The sequence below is a fragment of the Pristiophorus japonicus genome, chromosome 23 (assembly GCF_044704955.1).
Source record: "Pristiophorus japonicus isolate sPriJap1 chromosome 23, sPriJap1.hap1, whole genome shotgun sequence".
NCBI lineage: Eukaryota > Metazoa > Chordata > Chondrichthyes > Pristiophoridae > Pristiophorus > Pristiophorus japonicus.
Genome location: NC_091999.1, coordinates 20107979 through 20133579, shown reverse-complemented (window position 1 = coordinate 20133579; position 25601 = coordinate 20107979). Strand labels below are relative to the sequence as shown.

General features: G+C 43.6%; 7 non-coding genes across 7 annotated transcripts; all 7 read right to left on the bottom strand.

Annotated features, from left to right (window-relative positions):
* Nucleotides 1–1727: 1727 nt before the first annotated feature.
* On the bottom strand, nucleotides 1728–1810 carry trnal-uaa (transfer RNA leucine (anticodon UAA)). The gene has a single exon. It is a non-coding gene; the product is annotated as a tRNA-Leu (tRNA).
* Nucleotides 1811–4130: 2320 nt separating this feature from the next.
* Nucleotides 4131–4213, bottom strand: trnal-uaa (transfer RNA leucine (anticodon UAA)). Its single transcript has one exon. It is a non-coding gene; the product is annotated as a tRNA-Leu (tRNA).
* A 2305-nt stretch (nucleotides 4214–6518) lies between these two features.
* Nucleotides 6519–6601, bottom strand: trnal-uaa (transfer RNA leucine (anticodon UAA)). Its single transcript has one exon. It is a non-coding gene; the product is annotated as a tRNA-Leu (tRNA).
* A 2305-nt stretch (nucleotides 6602–8906) lies between these two features.
* Nucleotides 8907–8989, bottom strand: trnal-uaa (transfer RNA leucine (anticodon UAA)). The gene has a single exon. It is a non-coding gene; the product is annotated as a tRNA-Leu (tRNA).
* A 2305-nt stretch (nucleotides 8990–11294) lies between these two features.
* Nucleotides 11295–11377, bottom strand: trnal-uaa (transfer RNA leucine (anticodon UAA)). Its single transcript has one exon. It is a non-coding gene; the product is annotated as a tRNA-Leu (tRNA).
* Nucleotides 11378–13682: 2305 nt separating this feature from the next.
* Nucleotides 13683–13765, bottom strand: trnal-uaa (transfer RNA leucine (anticodon UAA)). The gene has a single exon. It is a non-coding gene; the product is annotated as a tRNA-Leu (tRNA).
* A 4702-nt stretch (nucleotides 13766–18467) lies between these two features.
* On the bottom strand, nucleotides 18468–18550 carry trnal-uaa (transfer RNA leucine (anticodon UAA)). Its single transcript has one exon. It is a non-coding gene; the product is annotated as a tRNA-Leu (tRNA).
* Between the last annotated feature and the right edge of the window lie 7051 nt (nucleotides 18551–25601).

Here is a 25601-nt window from a genome sequence, read left to right as displayed (position 1 = left end):
GTTTGCGTATTTCTATCCGTATGTATCGTGAATATTGCAGATTAATGAATGAAAGAAAATAGCGGCGGCATTGAAAGGTGTGGGACGTTGTTCCGTCTATCTCAGAATCAGTTTTGCAGGGACCTGGTTAAATTGTCAAACAGAATGAAATATGCTGAGAAACGGAGTCGGCAGGATTCAAATCTCTGCAGGGAAACCCGAAAGGATTTTTAGTCTGTGGCCTTAACCAATGGGCCACGACTACTGGCTCGTGCCTTTTTTAATGTTACTCAGTTAAAACTAAACATCCATCTCTGTGCAGCAGACGGCCACAGAATAGTGAAAAAGTCACCGTTTGCTAAAAACCTGGAAGAGGCTGTGTTTTTGCTGCTCTATATTGCTCTGGAACTTTTTAATATGAATCTATATCAAGACACAGAAGCAAGATTCTGCCTTTTATAAAATGCAGCCTCCCTGTTAGGGAATTGAACCGTGCTCTCCCGTGTGACAGGTGGGGATATTCACCACTGTCCCACGAGGAATTGATGCGCATGGGTTTTGTCAAAGCAATATTAGAGCTGTGAATAGAACTGGACACCATGAGAAGTCGACAGACACATTGCGAGACAGAGACAAACCGACAAACAGGGAGAGACAGACAGCGAGATCGAGACAACGAGAGACAGCAAGTGTGAGACTGAAAACGAGAGGCAGACTGAGTGAGAAAAAGACTCCCAAACACATACATCTAACGAGATCTGTGTGTGTGATCTATAAAGAGAAAGTGGGAAAGAGTGAGAGAAAGACAATCATAAAGACAGTGACAAGGAGAGAGACAGATGGAGAGAGAGCGACAGATAGACAGAGAGACAAAGAAATAAAAAGAAAATGTTGGAAATTCTCAGCAGGTTAGAGAGAGGAACTACCAGCGACAGGCAAAGAGAGACAGGCAGGCAGAGACATAGATAGACAGAGATGATGGGAAAGAGTGAGACAGTCAGACAGAGAGACTGAGAGAATCCCATTGGAACACAACTGGACAACGTGAGAAAGAGACAGGCACATTGAGAGACAGAGACAAACAGTGAAACAGAGAGAAACAGACAGCGAGGTAGAGACAGAGAGAGACAGAAAGTTTGAGACTGAGAGTTAGGGTCAGACTGAGTGAGGCAAAGACTCAAACACATACATATACAGAGATGTGTTTGTGTGATTTATAAAGAGAGGGAGGGAAAGAGTGAGAGAAAGACAGGGACAAGGAGAGAGACAAAGAGGGAGACAGATAGAGAGAAAGATAAATAGAGAGAGAGAGACATCGAGACAAAAACAGAAAATGATGGAAATACTCATCAGGTTAGAGACAGGGACGAGCAGAGACAGGCAAAGACATAGATGATGGGAAAGAACGAGACAGTCAGACAGAGAGTATGACAGAATCCCATTGGAACAGAACTGGATACCATGTGAAGGAGACAGATTGAGAGACAGAGACAAACAGAGAAACAGGGACAGACAGAGTGAATCAGAGAGAGGCAGACTGAGAGAGACAAAGACTCAAACACACAAATACATATACAGCTCTCTAAAGACAGAGCGAGAGGCAGAGACTGAGCGATACAGACACATTTCGCAATTTCATTTCATTATCTGCTCAGATTGTCACCGAGCTACAGAAAAATGCAAATGCAACAGATGAAAATCAGTTATCACTGAGCAGAATGGGAGAAATCACTGTTTAATTAAGTAATTACCAGGAGTGGGGTTCGAACCCACGCGGGTATAAACCCATTGGATCTTAGGAACAACGGCTTAACCACTCGGCCATCCTGGTGCCGTCAGCGATTGGATTCTGCCTATGTGAGAATCTGGGCTTCAACTCCACCTCCACAGACACACACAAACACATCGGGTTTCAGGGAGGATTTCCGAACATTTTTCGGAATATTGACACGGGAGCAACTCTCCTATTCTTTTTCGAGGAATGCTCTGGGACCTCTCACAACCACCCGAGTGCGCAGACGGAGCTTCAATTTAACATTTCATCCGAAAGTCAACAGTTTCAACACTGCAAAATTCCCCAAGTGCTGCAGTTGAGTGTTCGCCAAGATTATATGCTCAAGTCTCAGGAGTGCGACTTGAACACACAAACTCCTAATTCAGTCAAGAATGCTGCCACTGAACCAAAGCTGAGACAAAAGTTCACAGCCATATTACTTTCCCAAGTCTTTTTTTTAAGTTCCAGGACATACCAAATTCATGGTGATGATTTCCACAGACAGTTGCACATACACATAGACATTCTTACAGATAGACAGACACAGAGACATACACACATAAATTTACACGCAACAACGGACATGCACAGATGCCTTAGACATCTCGAGGGATAGACATGCTGAATCATTGTCGCAACTTTGGCTGATTTTTGCGATTTTCTCTCCGTATGTATCGTGAATATTGCAGATTAATGAAAGAAAGAAAATAGCGGCGGCATTGAAAGGTGTGGGACGTTGTTCCGTCTATCTCAGAATCAGTTTTGCAGGGACCTGGTTAAATTGTCAAACAGAATGAAATATGCAAAGAAACGGAGTCGGCAGGATTCAAATCTATGCGGGGAAACCCGAATGGATTTTTAGTCTATGGCCTTAACCAATGGGCCACGACTACTGGCTCGTGCCTTTTTAAATGTTACTCAGTTAAAACTTAACCATCCATCTCTGTGCAGCAGACGGCAACAGAATAGTGAAAAAGTCACCGTTGCTAAAAATCTGGAAGAGGCTGTATTTTTGCAGCTCGATATTGCTCTGGAACTTTTTAATATGAATCTATACCAAGAAACATAAGCAAAATTCTGCCTTTTGTAAAATGCAGCCTCCCAATTAGGGAATTGAACCGTGGTCTCCCGTGTGACAGGCGGGGATATTCACCACTTTCCCACGAGGAATTGATGCGCATGGGTTTTGTCAAAGCAATATTCGAGCTGTGAATAGAACTGGACACCATGAGAAGTCGACAGAAACATTGCGAGACAGAGACAAACCGACAAACAGGGAGAGACAGACAGCGAGATCGAGACAACGAGAGACAGCAAGTGTGAGACTGAAAACGAGAGGCAGACTGAGTGAGAAAAAGACTCTCAAACACATACATCTAAATAAATCTGTGTGTGTGATCTATAAAGAGAAAGAGGGAAAGAGTGAGATAAAGACAATCATAAAGAAAGTGACAAGGAGAGAGACAGATGGAGAGAGAGCGACAGATAGACAGAGAGACAAAGAAATAAAAAGAAAATGTTGGAAATTCTCAGCAGGTTAGAGAGGGGAACTACCAGCGACAGGCAAAGAGAGACAGGCAGGCAGAGACATAGATAGACAGAGATGATGGGAAAGAGTGAGACAGTCAGACAGAGAGACTGAGAGAATCCCATTGGAACACAATTGGACACCGTGAGAAAGAGGCAGGCACATTGAGAGACAGAGACAAACAGCGAAACAGGGAGAAACAGACAGCGAGGTAGAGACAGAGAGAGACAGAAAGTTTGAAACTGTGATTGAGGGTCAGACTGAGTGAGGCAAAGACTCAAACACATACATATACAGAGATGTGTTTGTGTGATTTATAAAGAGAGGGAGGGAAAGATTGAGAGAAAGACAGGGACAAGGAGAGAGACAAAGAGGGAGACAGATAGAGAGAAAGATAAATAGAGAGAGAGAGACATCGAGACAAAAACAGAAAATGATGGAAATACTCATCAGGTTAGAGACAGGGACGAGCAGAGACAGGCAAAGACATAGATGATGGGAAAAAACGAGACAGTCAGACAGAGAGTATGAAGAATCCCATTGGAATTGAACGGGATACCGTGTGAAGCAGACAGATTGAGAGACAGAGACAAACAGAGAAACAGGGAAAGACAGAGTGAATCAGAGAGAGGCAGACTGAGAGAGACAAAGACTCTCAAACACACAAATACATATACAGCTCTCGAAAGAGAGAGCAAGAGGCAGAGACTGAACGATACAGATACATTTCACAATTTCATTTCATTATCTGCTCAGATTGTCACCGAGCTACAGAAAAATGCAAATGCAACAGATGAAAATCAGTTATCACTGAGCAGAATGGGAGAAATCACTGTTTAATTAAGTAATTACCAGGAGTGGGGTTCGAACCCACGCGGGTATTAACCCATTGGATCTTAAGCACAACGCCTTTACCACTCGGCCATCCTGGTGCCGTCAGCGTTTGGATTCTGTCTATGTGAGAATCTGGGCTTCAACTCCACCTCCACAGACACACACAAATGCATCGGGTTTCAGGGAGTATTTCCGAACATTTTTCGGAATATTGACACGGGGGCAACTTTCATATTCTTTTTCGAGTAATGCTCTGGGACCTCTCACAACCACCCGAGTTCGCAGACGGAGCTTCAATTTAACATTTCATCCGAAAGTCAACAGTTTCAACAATGCAAAATTCCCCAAATGCTGCAGTTGAGTGTTAGTCAAGATTATATGCTCAAGTCTCAGGAGTGCGACTTGAACACACAAACTCCTGATTCAGTCAAGAATGCTGCCACTGAACCAAAGCTGAGACAAATGTTCACAGCCATATTACTTTCCCAAGTCTTTTTTTTAAGTTCCAGGACATACCAAATTCATGGTGATTATTTCCACAGACAGTTGCACATACACATAGACATTTTTACAGATAGGCAGACACAGAGACGCACACACAATAATGTACACGCACCAACGGAAATGCACAGATGCCTTAGACTTCTCGAGGGATAGACAGGCTGAATCACTGTCGCAACTTTGGCTGATTTTTGCGTATTTCTATCCGTATGTATCGTGAATATTGCAGATTAATGAATGAAAGAAAATAGCGGCGGCATTGAAAGGTGTGGGACGTTGTTCCATCTATCTCAGAATCAGTTTTGCAGGGACCTGGTTAAATTGTCAAACAGAATGAAATATGCTGAGAAACGGAGTCGGCAGGATTCAAATCTATGCGGGGAAACCCGAATGGATTTTTAGTCTATGGCCTTAACCAATGAGCCACGACTACTGGCTCGTGCCTTTTTAAATGTTACTCAGTTAAAACTTAACCATCCATCTCTGTGCAGCAGACGGCAACAGAATAGTGAAAAAGTCACCGTTTGCTAAAAATCTGGAAGAGGCTGTATTTTTGCTGCTCTATATTGCTCTGGAACTTTTTAATATGAATCTATACCAAGAAACAGAAGCAAAATTCTGCCTTTTGTAAAATGCAGCCTCCCCGTTAGGGAATTGAACCGTGGTCTCAAGTGTGACAGGCGAGGATATTCACCACTTTCCCACGAGGAATTGATGCACATGGGTTTTATCAAAGCAATATTCGAGCTGTGAATAGAACTGGACACCATGAGAAGTCGACAGACACATTGCGAGACAGAGACAAACCGACAAACAGGGAGAGACAGACAGCGAGATCGAGACAACGAGAGACAGCAAGTGTGAGACTGAAAACGAGAGGCAGACTGAGTGAGAAAAAGACTCTCAAACACATACATCTAAATAAATCTGTGTGTGTGATCTATAAGGAGAAAGAGGGAAAGAGTGAGAGAAAGACAATCATAAAGAAAGTGACAAGGAGAGAGACAGATGGAGAGAGAGCGACAGATCGACAGAGAGACAAAGAAATAAAAATAAAATGTTGGAAATTCTCAGCAGGTTAGAGACAGGAACTACCAGCGACAGGCAAAGAGAGACAGGCAGGCAGAGACATAGATAGACAGAGATGATGGGAAAGAGTGAGACAGTCAGACAGAGACTGAGAGAATCCCATTGGAACACAACTGGACACCGTGAGAAAGAGACAGGCACATTGAGAGACACAAACAAACAGCAAAACAGTGAGAAACTGACAGCGAGGTAGAGACAGAGAGAGACAGAAAGTTTGAGACTGAGAGTTAGGGTCAGACTGAGTGAGGCAAAGACTCAAACACATATATATACAGAGATGTGTTTGTGTGATTTATAAAGAGAGGGAGGGAAAGAGTGAGAGAAAGACAGGGACAAGGAGAGAGACAAAGAGGGAGACAGATAGAGAGAAAGATAAATAGAGAGAGAGAGACATCGAGACAAAAACAGAAAATGATGGAAATACTCATCAGGTTAGAGACAGGGACGAGCAGAGACAGGCAAAGACAGAGATGATGGGAAAGAACGAGACAGTCAGACAGAGAGTATGACAGAATCCCATTGGAACAGAACTGGATACCGTGTGAAGGAGACAGAGTCAAGCAGAGAAACAGGGACAGACAACATGAATCAGAGAGAGGCAGACTGAGAGAGACAAGACTCAAACACACAAATACATATACAGCTCTCTGAAGACAGAGCGACAGGCAGAGACTGAGCGATACAGACACATTTCGCAATTTCATTTCATTATCTGCACAGATTGTCACCGAGCAACAGAAAAATGCAAATGCAACAGATGAAAATCAGTTATCACTGAGCAGAATGGGAGAAATCACTGTTTAATTAAGTAATTACCAGGAGTGGGGTTCGAACCCACGCGGGTATAAACCCATTGGATTTTAAGCCCAACGCCTTAACCACTCGGCCATCCTGCTGCCGTCAGCGATTGGATTCTGTCTATGTGAGAATCTGGGCTTCAGCTCCACCTCCACAGACACACACAAACACATCGGGTTTCAGTGAGCATTTCCGGACATTTTTCGGAATATTGACACGGGGGCAACTCTCCTATTCTTTTCCGAGTAATGCTCTGGGACCTCCAACAACCACCCGAGTGCGCAGACGGAGCTTCAATTTAACATTTCATCCGAAAGTCAAAAGTTTCAACAATGCAAAATTCCCCAAGTGCTGCAGTTGAGTGTTAGCCAAGATTATATGCTCAAGTCTCAGGAGTGCGACTTGAACACACAAACTCCTGATTCAGTCAAGAATGCTGCCACTGAACCAAAGCTGAGACAAAAGTTCACAGCCATATTACTTTCCCAAGTCTTTTTTTTAAGTTCCAGGACATACCAAATTCATGGTGATGATTTCCACAGACAGTTGCACATACACATAGACATTTTTACAGATAGACAGACACAGAGACATACACACAAAAATTTACACGCACCAACGGACATGCACAGATGCCTTAGACATCTCGAGGGATAGACATGCTGAATCATTGTCGCAACTTTGGCTGATTTTTGCGATTTTCTATCCGTATGTATCGTGAATATTGCAGATTAATGAAAGAAAGAAAATAGAGGCGGCATTGAAAGGTGTGGGACGTTGTTCCGTCTATCTCAGAATCAGTTTTGCAGGGAACTGGTTAAATTGTCAAACAGAATGAAATATGCTGAGAAACGGAGTCGGCAGGATTCAAATCTATGCGGGGAAACCGGAATGGATTTTTTGTCTATGGCCTTAACCAATGGGCCACGACGACTGGCTCGCTGCCTTTTTAAATGTTACTCAGTTAAAACTCAACCATCCATCTCTGTGCAGCAGACGGCCACAGAATAGTGAAAAAGTCACCGTTTGCTAAAAATCTGGAAGAGGCTGTATTTTTGCTGCTCTATATTGCTCTGGAACTTTTTAAGATGAATCTATACCAAGAAACAGAAGCAAAATTCTGCATTTGTTAAATGCAGCCTCCCCGTTAGGGAATTGAACCGTGGTCTCCCGTGTGACAGGCGGGGATATTCACCACTTTCCCACGAGGAATTGATGCGCATGGGCTTTGTCAAAGCAATATTCGAGCTGTGAATAGAACTGGACACCATGAGAAGTCGACAGACACATTGCGAGACAGAGACAAACCGACAAACAGGGAGAGACAGACAGCGAGATCGAGATAACGAGAGACAGCAAGTGTGAGACTGAAATCGAGAGGCAGACTGAGTGAGAAAAATACTCTCAAACACATACATCTAAAGAGATCTGTGTGTGTGATCTATAAAGAGAAAGAGGGAAAGAGTGAGAGAAAGACAATCATATAGAAAGTGACAAGGAGAGAGACAGATGGAGAGAGAGCGACAGATCGACAGAGAGACAAAGAAATAAAAATAAAATGTTGGAAATTCTCAGCAGGTTAGAGACAGGAACTACCAGCGACAGGCAAAGAGAGACAGGCAGGCAGAGACATAGATAGACAGAGATGATGGGAAAGAGTGAGACAGTCAGACAGAGACTGAGAGAATCCCATTGGAACACAACTGGACACCGTGAGAAAGAGACAGGCACATTGAGAGACACAAGCAAACAGCAAAACAGTGAGAAACTGACCGCGAGGTAGAGACAGAGAGAGACAGAAAGTTTGAGACTGAGAGTTAAGGTCAGACTGAGTGAGGCAAAGACTCAAACACATATATATACAGAGATGTGTTTGTGTGATTTATAAAGAGAGGGAGGGAAAGAGTGAGAGAAAGACAGGGACAAGGAGAGAGACAAAGAGGGAGACAGATAGAGAGAAAGATAAATAGAGAGAGAGAGACATCGAGACAAAAACAGAAAATGATGGAAATACTCATCAGGTTAGAGACAGGGACGAGAAGAGACAGGCAAAGACAGAGATGATGGGAAAGAACGAGACAGTCAGACAGAGAGTATGACAGAATCCCATTGGAACAGAACTGGATACCGTGTGAAGGAGACAGAGACAAACAGAGAAACAGGGACAGACAACATGAATCAGAGAGTGGCAGACTGAGAGAGACAAGACTCAAACACACAAATACATATACAGCTCTCTAAAGACAGAGCGAGAGGCAGAGACTGAGCGATACAGACACATTTCGCAATTTCATTTCATCATCTGCTCAGATTGTCACCGAGCAACAGAAAAATGCAAATGCAACAGATGAAAATCAGTTATCACTGAGCAGAATGGGAGAAATCACTGTTTAATTCAGTAATTACCAGGAGTGGGGTTCGAACCCACGCGGGTATAAACCCATTGGATCTTAAGCCCAACGCCTTAACCACTCGGCCATCCTGGTGCCGTCAGCGATTGGATTCTGTCTATGTGAGAATCTGGGCTTCAGCTCCACCTCCACAGACACACCCAAACACATCGGGTTTCAGGGAGCATTTCCGGACATTTTTCGGAATATTGACACGGGGGCAACTCTCCTATTCTTTTTCGAGTAATGCTCTGGGACCTCCAACAACCACCAGAGTGCGCAGACGGAGCTTCAATTTAACATTTCATCCGAAAGTCAACAGTTTCAACAATGCAAAATTCCCCAAGTGCTGCAGTTGAGTGTTAGCCAAGATTATATGCTCAAGTCTCAGGAGTGCGACTTGAACACACAAACTCCTGATTCAGTCAAGAATGCTGCCACTGAAACAAAGCTGAGACAAAAGTTCACAGCCATATTACTTTCCCAAGTCTTTTTTTTAAGTTCCAGGACATACCAAATTCATGGTGATGATTTCCACAGACAGTTGCACATACACATAGACATTTTTACAGATAGACAGACACAGAAACATACACACAAAAATTTACACGCACCAACGGACATGCACAGATGCCTTAGACATCTCGAGGGATAGACATGCTGAATCATTGTCGCAACTTTGGCTGATTTTTGCGATTTTCTATCCGTATGTATCGTGAATATTGCAGATTAATGAAAGAAAGAAAATAGCGGCGGCATTGAAAGGTGTGGGACGCTGTTCCGTCTATCTCAGAATCAGTTTTGCAGGGACCTGGTTAAATTGTCAAACAGAATGAAATATGCTGAGAAACGGAGTCGGCAGGATTCAAATCTATGCGGGGAAACCCGAATGGATTTTTTGTCTATGGCCTTAACCAATGGGCCACGACGACTGGCTCGCTGCCTTTTTAAATGTTACTCAGTTAAAACTCAACCATCCATCTCTGTGCAGCAGACGGCCACAGAATAGTGAAAAAGTCACCGTTTGCTAAAAATCTGGAAGAGGCTGTATTTTTGCTGCTCTATATTGCTCTGGAACTTTTTAATATGAATCTATACCAAGAAACAGAAGCAAAATTCTGCCTTTTGTAAAATGCTGCCTCCCCGTTAGGAAATTGAACCGTGTTCTCCCGTGTGACAGGCGGGGATATTCACCACTTTCCCACGAGGAATTGATGCGCATGGGTTTTGTCAAAGCAATATTCGAGCTGTGAATAGAACTGGACACCATGAGAAGTCGACAGACACATTGCGAGACAGAGACAAACCGACAAACAGGGAGAGACAGACAGCGAGATCGAGACAACGAGAGACAGCAAGTGTGAGACTGAAAACGAGAGGCAGACTGAGTGAGAAAAAGTCTCTCAAACACATACATCTAAAGAGATCTGTGTGTGTGATCTATAAAGAGAAAGAGGGAAAGAGTGAGAGAAAGACAATCATAAAGAAAGTGACAAGGAGAGAGACAGATGGAGAGAGATCGACAGATAGACAGAGAGACAAAGAAATAAAAAGAAAATGTTGGACATTCTTAGCAGGTTAGAGATAGGAACTACCAGCGACAGGCTAAGAGAGACAGGCAGGCAGAGACATAGATAGGCAGAGATGATGGGAAAGAGTGAGACAGTTAGACAGAGACTGAGAGAATCCCATTGGAACACAACTGGACACCGTGAGAAAGAGACAGGCACATTGAGAGACAGAGACAAACAGCAAAACAGGGAGAAACTGACAGCGAGGTAGAGACAGAGAGAGACAGAAAGTTTGAGACTGAGAGTTAGGGTCAGACTGAGTGAGGCAAAGACTCAAACACATACATATACAGAGATGTGTTTGTGTGATTTATAAAGAGAGGGAGGGAAAGAGTGAGAGAAGGACAGGGACAAGGAGTGAGACAAAGAGGGAGACAGATAGAGAGAAAGATAAATAGAGAGAGAGAGACATCGAGACAAAAACGGAAAATGATGGATATACTCATCAGGTTAGAGACAGGGACGAGCAGAGACAGACAAAGACAGAGATGATGGGAAAGAACGAGACAGTCAGACAGAGAGTATGACAGAATCCCATTGGAACAGAACTGGATACCGTGTGAAGGAGACAGATTGAGAGACAGAGACAAACAGAGAAAGTGAATCAGAGAGAGGCAGACTGAGAGAGACAAAGACTCAAACACACAAATACATACACAGCTCTCTAAAGACAGAGCGAGAGGCAGAGACTGAGCGATACAGATACATTTCAAAATTTCATTTCATTATCTGCTCAGATTGTCACCGAGCTAGAGAAAAATGCAAATGAAACAGCTGAAAATCAGTTATCACTGAGCAGAATGGGAGAAATCACTGTTTAATTAAGTAATTACCAGGAGTGGGGTTCGAACCCACGCTGGTATAAACCCATTGGATCTTAAGCCCAACGCCTTAACCACTCGGCCATCCTGTTGCCGTCAGCGATTGGATTCTGTCTATGTGAGAATCTGGGCTTCAAATCCACCTCCACAGACACACACAAACACATCGGGTTTCAGGGAGCATTTCCGAACATTTTTCGCAATATTGACACGGGGGCAACTCTCCTATTCTTTTTCGAGTAATGCTCTGGGACCTCCAACAACCACCCGAGTGCGCAGACGGAGATTCAATTTAACATTTCATCCGAAAGTCAACAGTTTCAACACTGCAAAATTCCCCAAATGCTGCAGTTGAGTGTTAGCCAAGATTATATGCTCAAGTCTCAGGAGTGAGACTTGAACACACAAACTCCTGATTAAGTCAAGAATGCTGCCACTGGACCAAAGCTGAGACAAAAGCTCACAGCCATATTACTTTCCCACGTCTTTTTTATAAGTTCCAGGACATACCAAATTCATGGTGATGATTTCCACAGACAGTTGCACATACACATAGACATTTTTACTGATAGACAGACACAGAGACACACACACAAAAATTTACACGCACCAACGGACATGCACAGATGCCTTAGACATCTCGAGGGATAGACAGGCTGAATCACTGTCGCAACTTTGGCTGATTTTTGCGATTTTCTATCCATATGCATGGTGAATATTGCAGATTAATGAAAGAAAGAAAATAGCGGCGGCATTGAAAGGTGTGGGACGTACTTCCGTCTATCTCAGAATCAGTTTTGCAGGGACCTGGTTAAATTGTCAAACAGAATGAAATATGCTGAGAAACGGAGTCGGCAGGATTCAAATCTTTGCGGGGAAACCCGAATGGATTTTTAGTCTATGGCCTTAACCAATGGGCCACCACTACTCGCTCGCTGCCTTTTTAAAGGTTACTCAGTTAAAACTCAACCATCCATCTCTGTGCAGCAGACGGCCACAGAATAGTGAAAAAGTGACCGTTTGCTAAAAATCTGGAAGAGGCTGTATTTTTGCTGCTCTATATTGCTCTGGAACTTTTTAATATGAATCTATACCAAGAAACAGAAGCAAAATTCTGCCTTTTGTAAAATGCAGCCTCCCCGTAGTAAATTGAACCGTGGTCTCCCGTGTGACAGGCGGGGATATTCACCACTTTCCCACGAGGAATTGATGCGCATGGGTTTTGTCAAAGCAATATTCGAGCTGTGAATAGAACTGGACACAATGTGAAGTCGACAGACACATTGCGAGACAGAGACAAACCGACAAACAGGGAGAGACAGACAGCGAGATCAAGACAACGAGAGACAGCAAGTGTGAGACTGAAAACGAGAGGCAGACTGAGTGAGAAAAAGACTCTCAAACACATACATCTAAAGAGATATGTGTGTGTGATCTATAAAGAGAAAGAGGGAAAGAGTGAGAGAAAGACAATCATAAAGAAAGTGACAAGGAGAGAGACAGAGGGAGAGAGAGCGACAGATAGACAGAGAGACAAAGAAATAAAAAGAAAATGTTGGACATTCTTAGCAGGTTAGAGATAGGAACTACCAGCGACAGGCTAAGAGAGACAGGCAGGCAGAGACATAGATAGACAGAGATGATGGGAAAGAGTGAGACAGTCAGACAGAGACTGAGAGAATCCCATTGGAACACAACTGGACACCGTGAGAAAGAGACAGGCACATTGAGAGACAGAGACAAACAGCAAAACAGGGAGAAACTGACAGCGAGGTAGAGACAGAGAGAGACAGAAAGTTTGAGGCTGAGAGTTAGGGTCAGACTGAGTGAGGCAAAGACTCAAACACATACATATACAGAGATGTGTTTGTGTGATTTATAAAGAGAGGGAGGGAAAGAGTGAGAGAAAGACTGGGACAAGAAGAGTGAGAAAGACGGAGACAGATAGAGAGAAAGATAAATAGAGAGAGAGAGACATCGAGACAAAAACAGAAAATGATGGAAATACTCATCAGGTTAGAGACAGGGACGAGCAGAGACAGGCAAAGACAGAGATGATGGGAAAGAACGAGACAGTCAGACAGAGAGTATGACAGAATCCAATTGGAACAGAACTGGATACCGTGTGAAGGAGACAGAGACAAACAGAGAAACAGGGACAGACAACATGAATCAGAGAGAGGCAGACTGAGAGAGACAAGACTCAAACACACAAATACATACACAGCTCTCTAAAGACAGAGCGAGAGGCAGAGACTGAGCGATAGAGATACATTTCACAATTTCTTTTCATTATCTGCTCAGATTGTCACCGAGCTACAGAAAAATGCAAATGCAACAGATGAAAATCAGTTATCACTGAGCAGAATGGGAGAAATCACTGTTTAATTAAGTAATTACCAGGAGTGGGGTTCGAACCCACGCGGGTATAAACCCATTGGATCTTAAGCCCAACGCCTTAACCATTCTGCCATCCTGGTGCCGTCAGCGTTTGGATTCTGTCTATGTGAGAATCTGGGCTTCAGCTCCACCTCCACAGACACACACAAACACATCGGGTTTCAGGGAGCATTTCCGGACATTTTTCGGAATATTGACACGGGGGCAACTCTCCTATTCTTTTTCGAGTAATGCTCTGGGACCTCCAACAACCACCCGAGTGCGCAGACGGAGCTTCAATTTAACATTTCATCCGAAAGTCAACAGTTTCAACAATGCAAAATTCCCCAAGTGCTGCAGTTGAGTGTTAGCCAAGATTATATGCTCAAGTCTCAGGAGTGCGACTTGAACACACAAACTCCTGATTCAGTCAAGAATGCTGCCACTGAACCAAAGCTGAGACAAAAGTTCACAGCCATATTAATTTCCCAAGTCTTTTTTTTAAGTTCCAGGACATATCAAATTCATGGTGTTGATTTCCACAGACAGTTGCACATACACAGACATTTTTACAGATAGACAGAAACAGAGACACACACACAAAGATTTACACGCACCAACGGACATGCACAGATGCCTTAGACATCTCGAGGGATAGACATGCTGAATCATTGTCGCAACTTTGGCTGATTTTTGCGATTTTCTATCCGTATGTATCGTGAATATTGCAGATTAATGAAAGAAAGAAAATAGCGGCGGCATTGAAAGGTGTGGGACGTTGTTCCGTCTATCTCAAAATCAGTTTTGCAGGGACCTGGGTAAATTGTCAAAAAGAATGAATAATGCTGAGAAACGGAGTCGGCAGGATTCAAATCTATGCGGGGAAACCCGAATGGATTTTTAGTCTATGGCCTTAACCAATGGGCCACGACTACTGGCTCGCTGCCTTTTTAAATGTTACTCAGTTAAAACTCAACCATCCATCTCTGTGTAGCAGACGGCACAGAATAGTGAAAAAGTCACCGTTTGCTAAAAATCTGGAAGAGGCTGTATTTTTTCTGCTCTATATTGCTCTGGAACTTTTTAATATAAATCTATACCAAGAAACAGAAGCAAAATTCTGCCTTTTGTAAAATGCAGCCTCCCCGTTAGGAAATTGAACCGTGGTCTCCCGTGTGACAGGCGGGGATATTCACCACTTTCCCACGAGGAATTGATGCGCATGGGTTTTGTCAAAGCAATATTCGAGCAGTGAATAGAACTGGACACCATGAGAAGTCGACAGACACATTGCGAGACAGAGACAAACCGACAAACAGGGAGAGACAGACAGCGAGATCGAGACAACGAGAGACAGCAAGTGTGAGACTGAAAACGAGAGGCAGACTGAGTGAGAAAAAGACTCTCAAACACATACATCTAAAGAGATCTGTGTGTGTGATCTATAAAGAGAAAGAGGGAAAGAGTGAGAGAAAGACAATCATATAGAAAGTGACAAGGAGAGAGACAGATGGAGAGAGAGCGACAGATAGACAGAGAGACAAAGAAATAAAAAGAAAATGTTGGAAATTCTTAGCAGGTTAGAGACAGCAACGACCAGCTACAGGCAAAGAGAGACAGGCAGGCAGAGCCATAGATAGACAGAGATGATGGGAAAAAGTGAGACAGTCAGACAGAGACTGAGAGAATCCCATTGGAACACAACTGGACACCGTGAGAAAGAGACAGGCACATTGAGAGACAGAGACAAACAGCAAAACAGGGAGAAACAGACAGCGAGGTAGAGACAGAGAGAGACAGAAAGTTTGAGACTGAGAGTTAGGGTCAGACTGAGTGAGGCAAAGACTCAAACACATACATATACAGAGATGTGTTTGTGTGATTTATAAAGAGAGGGAGGGAAAGAGTGAGAGAAAGACAGGGACAAGGAGAGAGACAAAGAGGGAGACAGATAGAGAGAAAGATAAGTAGAGAGAGAGAGACATCGAGACAAAAACAGAAAATGATGGATATACTCATCAGGTTAGAGACGTGGACGAGCAGAGACAGGCAAAGACAGAGATGATGGGAAAGAACGAGACAGTCAGACAGAGAGTATGACAGAATCCCATTGGAACAGAACTGGATACAGTGTGAAGGAGACAGATTGAGAGACAGAGACAAACAGAGAAAGTGAATCAGAGAGAGGCAGACTGAGAGAGACAAAGACTCAAACACACAAATACATACACAGCTCTCTAAAGACAGAGCGAGAGGCAGAGACTGAGCGACACAGATACATTTCACAATTTCATTTCATTATCTGCTCAGATTGTCACCGAGCTACAGAAAAATGCAAATGCAACAGATGAAAATCAGTTATTACTGAGCAGAATGGGAGAAATCACTGTTTAATTAAGTAATGACCTGGAGTGGGGTTCGAACACTCGCGGGTAGAAACCCATTGGATCGTAAGCCCAACGCCTTAACCACTCGGCCACCCTGGTGCCGTCAGCGATTGGATTCTGTCTATGTGAGAATCTGGGCTTCAACTCCACCTCCACAGACACACACAAACACATCGGGTTTCAGGGAGTATTTCCGAACATTTTTCAGAATATTGACACGGGGGCAACTCTCCTATTCTTTTTCGAGTAATGCTCTGGGACCTCTCACAACCACCCGAGTGCGCAGACGGAGCTTCAATTTAACATTTCATCCGAAAGTCAACAGTTTCAACACTGCAAAATTCCCAAAATGCTGCAGTTGAGTGTTAGCCAAGATTATATGCTCAAGTCTCAGGAGTGCGACGTGAACACACAAACTGCTGATTCAGTCAAGAATGCTGCCACTGAACCAAAGCTGAGACAAAAGTTCACAGCCATATTAATTTCCCAAGTCTTTTTTTTAAGTTCCAGGACATACCAAATTCATGGTGATGATTTCCACAGAGAGTTGCACATACACGTAGACATTTTTACAGATAGAAAGACACAGATCTACACACAAAAATTTACACGCACCAACGGACATGCACAGATGCCTTAGACATCTCGAGGGATAGACAGGCTGAATCACTGTCGTAACTTTGGCTGATTTTTGCGATTTTCTATCCGTATGTATCGTGAATATTGCAGATTAATGAAAGAAAGAAAATAGCGGTGGAATTGAAAGGTGTGGGACGTTGTTCCGTCTATTTCAGAATCAGTTTTGCAGGGACCTGGTTAAATTGTCAAACAGAATGAAATATGCTGAGAAACGGAGTCGGCAGGATTCAAATCTTTGCGGGGAAACCCGAATGGATTTTTAGTCGATGGCCTTAACCAATGGGCCACGACTACTGGCTCGCTGCCTATTTAAATGTTACTCAGTTAAAACTCAACCATCCATGTCTGTGCGGCAGACGGCCACAGAATAGTGAAAAAGTCACCGTTTGCTAAAAATCTGGAAGAGGCTGTATTTCTGCTGCTCTTTATTGCCCTGGAACTTTTTAACATGAATCTATACCAAGAAACAGAAGCAAAATTCTGCCTTTTGTAAAATGCAGCCTCCCCGTTAGGGAATTGAGCCGTGGTCTCCCGTGTGACAGGCGGGGATATTCACCACTTTCACCACGAGGAATTGATGCGCATGGGTTTTGTCAAAGCAATATTCGAGCTGTGAATAGAACTGGACACCATGAGAAGTCGACAGACACATTGCGAGACGGAGACAAACCGACAAACAGGGAGAAACAGACAGCGAGATCCGACAACGAGAGACAGCAAGTGTGAGACTGAAAACGAGAGGCAGACCGAGTGAGAAAAAGACTCTCAAACACATACATCTAAAGAGATCTGTGTGTGTGATCTATAAAGAGAAAGAGGGAAAGAGTGAGAGAAAGACAATCATAAAGAAAGTGACAAGGAGAGAGACAGATGGAGAGAGAGCGACAGATAGACAGAGAGACAAAGAAATTAAAAGAAAATGTTGGAAATTCTCAGCAGGTTAGAGACAGGAACTACCAGCGACAGGCAAAGAGAGACAGGCAGGCAGAGACATAGATAGACAGAGATGATGGGAAAGAGTGAGACAGTCAGACAGAGAGACTGAGAGAATTCCATTGGAACACAACTGGACACCGTGAGAAAGAGACAGGCACATTGAGACACAGAGAAAAAAAGCAAAACAGGGAGAAACAGGCAGCGAAATAGAGACAGAGAGAGACAGAAAGTTTGAGACTGAGATTTAGGGTCAGACTGAGTGAGGCAAAGACTCAAACACATACATATACAGAGATGTGTTTGTGTGATTTATAAAGAGAGGGAGGGAAAGAGTGAGAGAAAGACAGGGACAAGGAGAGAGACAAAGAGGGAGACAGATAGAGAGAAAGATAAATAGAGAGAGAGAGACATCGAGACAAAAAAAAAATGATGGAAATAGTCATCAGGTTAGAGACAGGGACGAGCAGAGACAGGCAAAGACAGAGATGATGGGAAAGAACGAGACAGTCAGACAGAGTGTATGACAGAATCCCATTGGAACAGAACTGGATACCGTGTGAAGGAGACAGATTGAGAGACAGAGACAAACAGAGAAACAGGGACAGACACAGTGAATCAGAGAGAGGCAGACTGAGAGAGACAAAGACTCAAACACACAAAGACATATACAGCTCTCTAAAGACAGAGCGAGAGGCAGAGACTGAGCGATACAGATACATTTCACAATTTCATTTCATTATCTGCTCAGATTGTCACCGAGCTACAGAAAAATGCAAATGCAACAGATGAAAATCAGTTATCACTGAGCAGAATGGAAGAAATCACTGTTTAATTAAGTAATTACCAGGAGTGGGGTTCGAACCCACGCAGGTATAAACCCATTGGATCTTAAGCGCAACGCCTTAACCACTCGGCCATCCTGGTGCTGTCAGCGATTGGATTCTGTCTATGTGAGAATCTGGGCTTCAACTCCACCTCCACAGACACACACAGACACATCGGGTTTCAGGGAGCATTTTCGAACATTTTTCGGAATATTGACACGGGGGCAACTCTCCTATTCTTTTTCGAGTAATGCTCTGGAACCTCTCACAAACACCCGAGTGCGCAGACGGAGCTTCAATTTAACATTTCATCCGAAAGTCAACAGTTTCAACAATGCAAAATTCCCCAAATGCTGCAGTTGAGTGTTAGCCAAGATTATATGCTCAAGTCTCAGGAGTGCGACTTGAACACACAAACTCGTGATTCAGTCAAGAATGCTGCCACTGAACCAAAGCTGAGACAAAAGTTCACAGCCATATTACTTTCCCAAGTCTTTTTTTTAAGTTCCAGGACATACCAAATTCATGGTGATGATTTCCACAGACAGTTGCACATACACATAGACATTTTTACAGATAGACAGACACAGAGACACACACACAAAAATTTACAAGCACCAACGGACATGCACCGATGCCTTAGACATCTCGAGGGATAGACAGGCTGAATCACTGTCGCAACTTTGGCTGATTTTTGCGATTTTCTATCCGTATGTATCGTGAATATTGCAGATTAATGAAAGAAAGAAAATAGCGGCGGCATTGAAAGGTGTGGGACGTTTTTCCGTCTATCTCAGAATCAGTTTTGTAGGGACCTGGTTAAATTGTCAAACAGAATGAAATATGTTGAGAAACGGAGTCGGCAGGATTCAAATCTATGCGGGGGAACCCGAATGGATTTTTAGTCTATGGCCTTAACCAATGGGCCACGACTACTGGCTCGCTGCCTTTTTAAATTTTACTCAGTTAAAACTCAACCATCCATCTCTGTGCAGCAGACGGCCACAAAATAGTGAAAAAGTCACCGTTTGCTAAAAATCTGGAAGAGGCTGTATTTTTGCTGCTCTATATTGCTCTGGAACCTTTTAACATGAATCTATACCAAGAAACAGAAGGAAGCAAAATTATGCCTTTTGTAAAATGCAGCCTCCCCGTTAGGGAATTGAACCGTGGTCTCCCGTGTGACAGATGGGGATGTTCACCACTTTCCCACCAGGAATTGATGCGCATGGGTTTTGTCAAAGCAATATTCGAGCTGTGAATAGAACTGGACACCATGAGAAGGCTATGGGACCTTTCACATCCACCCGAGGGTGCGAATGAAGCTTCAATTTAACATTTGATCCGAATGTCAACAGCTTCAACAATGCAAAATTCCCCAAGCACTGCATTTGAGTGTCAGCCAAGATGACGTGCTCAAGTCTCAGGAGTGCGACTGACACACACAACCTCCTGATTCAGTCGCGAATGGAGCCACTGAAACAAAGCCGATACCAAAGATCACAACCGTATTATTTTCCTGAACCTTTTTAAAATTTCCAGGACGCACCAAATTCATGGTGATGATTTCCATGGACAGTTGCACATACACAGAGACATGCATACAGACAGACATACACAGACACACACACACACAATAACCAAAAATATACACGCATCAACATAGAAACATAGAAACAAATAAATTAGTTGCAGGAGTAGGCCATTCGGCCCTTCGAGCCTGCACCATCATTCAATAAGATCATGGCTGATCATTCAACCTCAGTACCCTTTTCCTGCTTTCTCTCCATACCCCTTGATCCCTTTAGCCGTAAGGGCCATATCTAACTCCGTTTTGAATATATCTAACGATCTGGCCTCAACAACTTTCTGCGGTAGAGAATGCCAGAGTGAAGAAGTTTCTCCTCATTTCGGTCCTAAATACCTTACCACTTAATCTTACACTGTCACCCTTGGTTATCGAATTCCACAGCAATGGGAACATTCTATCCGCCTCTAACCTGTCCAATCTCGTCAGAATTTTATATATTTCTATGGGAGCGCCTCTCATTCTTCTAAACTCCAGTGGATACCAGCCCAGTTGATCCAGTCTCTCCTCATATGTCAGTCCTGCCATCCCGGGAATCAAGCTGGTGAATCTTCGCTGTACTCCCTCAACAGGAAGGACTTCCTTCCTCAGATTGTGACAACAAAACTAAACACAATATTCCAGGTGTGACCCCACCAAGGCTCTGTACAACTGAAGTCAGACCTCCCTGCTCCTATACTCAAATCACCCAGCTATGAAGGCGAACATGCCATTTGCCTGCTTCACCGCCTGCTGCATCTGCATACCAACTTTCACTGACTGATGTACCATGACACCCAGATCAAGATATACACAGAGTGCCTTATACAAATAGATGGATAGACAGGCAGGTTCACGGTCGCTACTTTGGCTGGCTTTTGTTCCATCTATCTCAGAATCAGTTTTGCATGAACCTGGCTAAATTATCAAACAGAATGAAATATGCTGAGAAACGCAGTCGGCCGGAATCAAATCTGCACGGGGAAACCCCAATAGATTTTCAGTCCATCGTCTTAACCACTCGGCCACAACTACTGGTTCGCTGCCTCTTTAAATGTTACTTAGATAAAACTCAGTCATCCTTTTCTGTGCAGCAGATACCCACAGAATCCTGAAACAGTCTCCGTTTGCTAAAAATCTGGAAGTAGCAATCTGATCTTGCTGTATTTTTAATGTTCTATATTACTCTGGAACTTTTAAACATGAGTCGATGCCAAGAAACAAAAGTAAAACTTTGTGCATTTGAAACAACTGCCTCCTCGTCGGCGAATTGAACCCCAGTCTCCCGCATGACAGGCAGGGATACTCACCACTATACTAACGAGGAACTGACAGATAGTGCCTCTGTCAGACCTGGAATCGAGATGTGAACAGAACTCGACACCATGAGAAGCCGACCGACATATTGAGACAAACCGACAAACAGGGAGAGACAGACAATGAGATAGAGACAACGAGAGACAGAAAGTATGAGTCTGAGGCAGACTGAGTGAGAAAACGACTCAAATACAAACATATACAGAGATGTGTGTGTGCGATTTATAAAGAGAGAGAGGGAAAGAGTGAGAGAAAGACAATGATAAAGACAGTGACAAGGAGAGAGACAGATAGCGAGAGAGAGATAGAGACAAAAACTGAAAATGATGGAAATACTTATCAGGTTAGAGACAGGGACGAACAGAGGCAGGCAAAGACATGGTCAGACAGAAATAATGGGAAAGAGAGAGCCAGTCAGACAAAGAGTCTGAGAGAATCCCATTGGGACAGACGTGGACACCGTGAGAAAGAGACAGATTGAGAGACAGAGACAAATCGAGAAACAGGGACAGATAGATTGAGGCAAAGACTCAAACATACAAACGCATACACAGCTCTCGAAAGAGAGAGAGAGGCAGAGACCGAGCGACACAGATACATTTCACAATTTCATTTCATTATCGGCTCAGAGTGTCACATAGGTACAGAAAATTGCAGATTCAACAGATGAAAATCCGGTATCACTGATCGGAATGGGAGGAAATCCGCGTTAAATTAAAGAGATACCAGGAGTGGGGTACAAACCCACGCGGGAAAAGTCCATTGAATTTTAAAGCCACCGCCTTAACCACGCGGCCATCCTGGTCCTGTCACAATCTGGATTCTGTCTCTGCGAGAATCTGGATTCAACCCCACTCCCACAGACACACACAAACACATCGTTTTTCAGTGAGCATTTACGAACATTTTTAGTAATATTGACACGGGGGCAACTCTCCTATTCTTTTTCGAGTAATGCTCTGGGATGTTTCACATCCATACGAGGGTGCAGACGGAGCTTCAATTTAACATTTCATCCGAACGTCAACAGCTTGAACAATGCAAAATTCCCCAAGTGCTGCACTCGAGTGTTAGCCAAGATTATATGCTTAAGTCTCAGGAGTGGGAATTGAACGCACAAACTCCTGATTCAGTCGAGACTGCTGCCACTGCAACAAAGCCGATACCAAAGTTCACAACAGTATTATTTTTCCAAATACTTTTTTATAAGTTCCAGGACATACCAAATTCATGGTGGTGATTTCCACAGACAGTTACACGCACCAACGGAGATGCACCGATGCCTTAGACATATAGAAGGATAGGCAGTCTGAATCACTGTAGAAACTTTGACAGCTTTTTGCGTTTTTCTATCCGTATGTATCTTTAATATTGCAGATTAATACAAATCAGAAAGAGATGTCAGTGTTGAAAGGTGTGGGATGTTATTCCACCTATCTCAGGATCAGTTTTGCAGAGACATGGTTAAATTGTGAAATGCAATGAAAAATGCTGGGTATCGAAGTCTGCAGGATTCGAACCTGCATGGGGAAAACTCAATGCATTTCGAGTTCATCGCCTTAACCACTCGGCCACGACTAATGCATTTCTGCCTCCTTGAACGTTACGCAGAAACAACTCAGTCATCCATCTCTGTGCAGCAGACGGCCAAAGAATCATGAAAAAGTCTCCGTTTGCTCAAAATCAGGAAGAGGCAATCTCCTCTACCTGTATTTTTACAGTTCTATATTGCTCTGGAACTTTTTAATATGAATCTCTTCCAAGAAACAGAAGTAAAATTCAACATTTTGAAACAACTGCCTCCCCGTCGGGGATTTGATCCCCGGACTCCTCATGACAGGCGGGGATACTCACCACTATACAAACGAGAAACTGACGGGCATCAGTTCTGTCAGAGCAGGAATCGAGTTGTGAACAGAACTGGACACCATGAAAAGTCGACAGACACATTGAGAGACAGAGGCAAACCGACAAACAGCGAGAGACAGACAGCGAGATAGAGACAACGAGAGACAGAAAGTGTGAGACTGAGAAGGAGAGGCAGACTGAGTGAGAAAAAGACTCAAACACATACATATACAGAGGTCTGTGTGTGTGATCTATTAAGAGAGAGAGGGATAGAATGAGAGAAAGACGATGATAAATACAGTGACAAGGAGAGATACAGATAGAGAGAGAGAGATAGAGACAAAAGCAGAAAATGATGGAAATACTTATCAGGTTACAGACAGGGACTAACAGAGACAGACAAAGAGAGACAGACAGGCAGAGACATAGACAGACAGAGATGATGGGAAAGAGTGAGACAGTCAGAAAGAGAGACTGAGAGAATCCGATTGGAACAGAACTGGACACCGTGAGAAAGAGAGAGACACATTGAGAAACAGAGACAAACAGGGAAACAGGGAGTGACAGAAAGTGAGATAGAGACAGAGAGAGACAGAAAGTTTGAGACTGAGACGGAGGGTCAGACTGAGTGAGACAAAGACTTGAAAACATACATACACAGAGATGAGTTTGCGTGCTCCAAAAAGAGAGGGAGGCAAATAGTGATGGAATGAAAAGAAAAAGCCAGGGACAAAGAGAGAGACAAAGAGGGAGACAGATAGAGAAAAAGACAGATAGAGAGAGAGACAAAGTGGCAAAAACAGAAAATGATGGAAATACTCATCAGGTTCGAGGCAGGGAGTAATAGAGACAGGCAAATACATGGACAGACAGAGATGATGGAAAGAGAGAGACAGTCAGACAGAGAGTCTGAGAGAATCCGTTTGGAACAGAACTTGACACCGTGAGAAAGAGACAGATTGAGAGACAGAGAAACAAACAAAGTAAAAGGGACAGACAGAGTGAATCAGAGAGAGGCAGACTGAGAGAGACAAAGATTCAAATACACAAACACATACACAGCTCTCTAAAGGGAGAGAGAGGCAGAGACTTAGCGACACAGATACATTTCACAATTTCATTTCGTTATCTGCTCAGAGTGTCACCGAGTTACAGAAAAATGCAAATGCAACAGATGAAATTCGGGTATCACTGAGCAGGATGGGAAAAAAATCTTTGTTTAATTAAGCAATTACCAGGACTGGGATATGAACCCACGAGCGTAAAAACCCAGTGGATCACCAGCCCAACGCCTTAACCACTCGGCCATCCTGGTCCCGTCAGCAATTGGATTCTGTCTCTGTGAGAATCTGGGCTTCAACTCCACCCCCACAGCCACACACATGCACATCCGGTTTCAGGGAGCATTTCCGATCATTTTTAGCAATATTGACACGGGGGCACCTCTCCTATTCTTTTTGAAGTAATGCTCTGGGACCTCTCATATCCACCCGAGTGCGCAGACGGAGCTTCAATTTAACATTTCATCCGAATGTCAACAGCTTCAACAATGCAAAATTCCCCAAGTCCTGCAGTTGAGTGTTAGCCAAGATTATATGCTCAAGTCTCAGGTGTGCGACTTGAACACACAAACTCCTGATTCAGTCGAGAATGCTGCCACTGAACCAAAGCTGAGACAAAAGTTCACAGCCGTATTACTTTCCCCAAGTCTTTTTTTTTAAGTTCCAGGACATACCAAGTTCATGGTTATGATTTCCACAGACAGTTGCACATACACAGAGACATATATACAGATAGACAGACACAGAGACACAGTCGATTCAATCTCTCCTCATAGGTCAGTCCTGCCATCCCGGGAATCAGTCAGGTAAACCTTCGCTGCACTCCCTCAATAGCAAGAAAGACCTTCCTCAGATTACGAGACCAAAACTGAACACAATATTCCAGGTGAGGTCTCACAAAGGTCCTGTACAACTGCAGTAAGACCTCCCTGCGCCGATACTCAAATCCCCTAGCTATGAAGGCCAACATACCATTTGCCTTCTTCACTGGCTGCTGGAACTGCATGCCTGCTTTCAATGACTGATGTACCATGACACCCAAGTCTCGTTGCAGCTCCCGTTTTCCAAATCTGCTGCCATACAGATAATATTCTGCCTTCGTGTTTTTGCCACTAAAGTGGATAACCTCATATTTATCCACATTATACTGCATCTGCCATGCATTTGCCCTCTCGCCTAACCGGTCCAAGTCACCCTGCAGCCTCTTAGCGTCCTCCGCACAGCTCACACCGCCACCCTGTTAGTATCATCTGCAAACTTGAAGATATTACACTCAATTCCTTCATCTAAATCATTAATGTATATTGTAAATAGCTGGGATCCCAGCACTGAGCGCTGTGGCACCCCACTAGTCACTG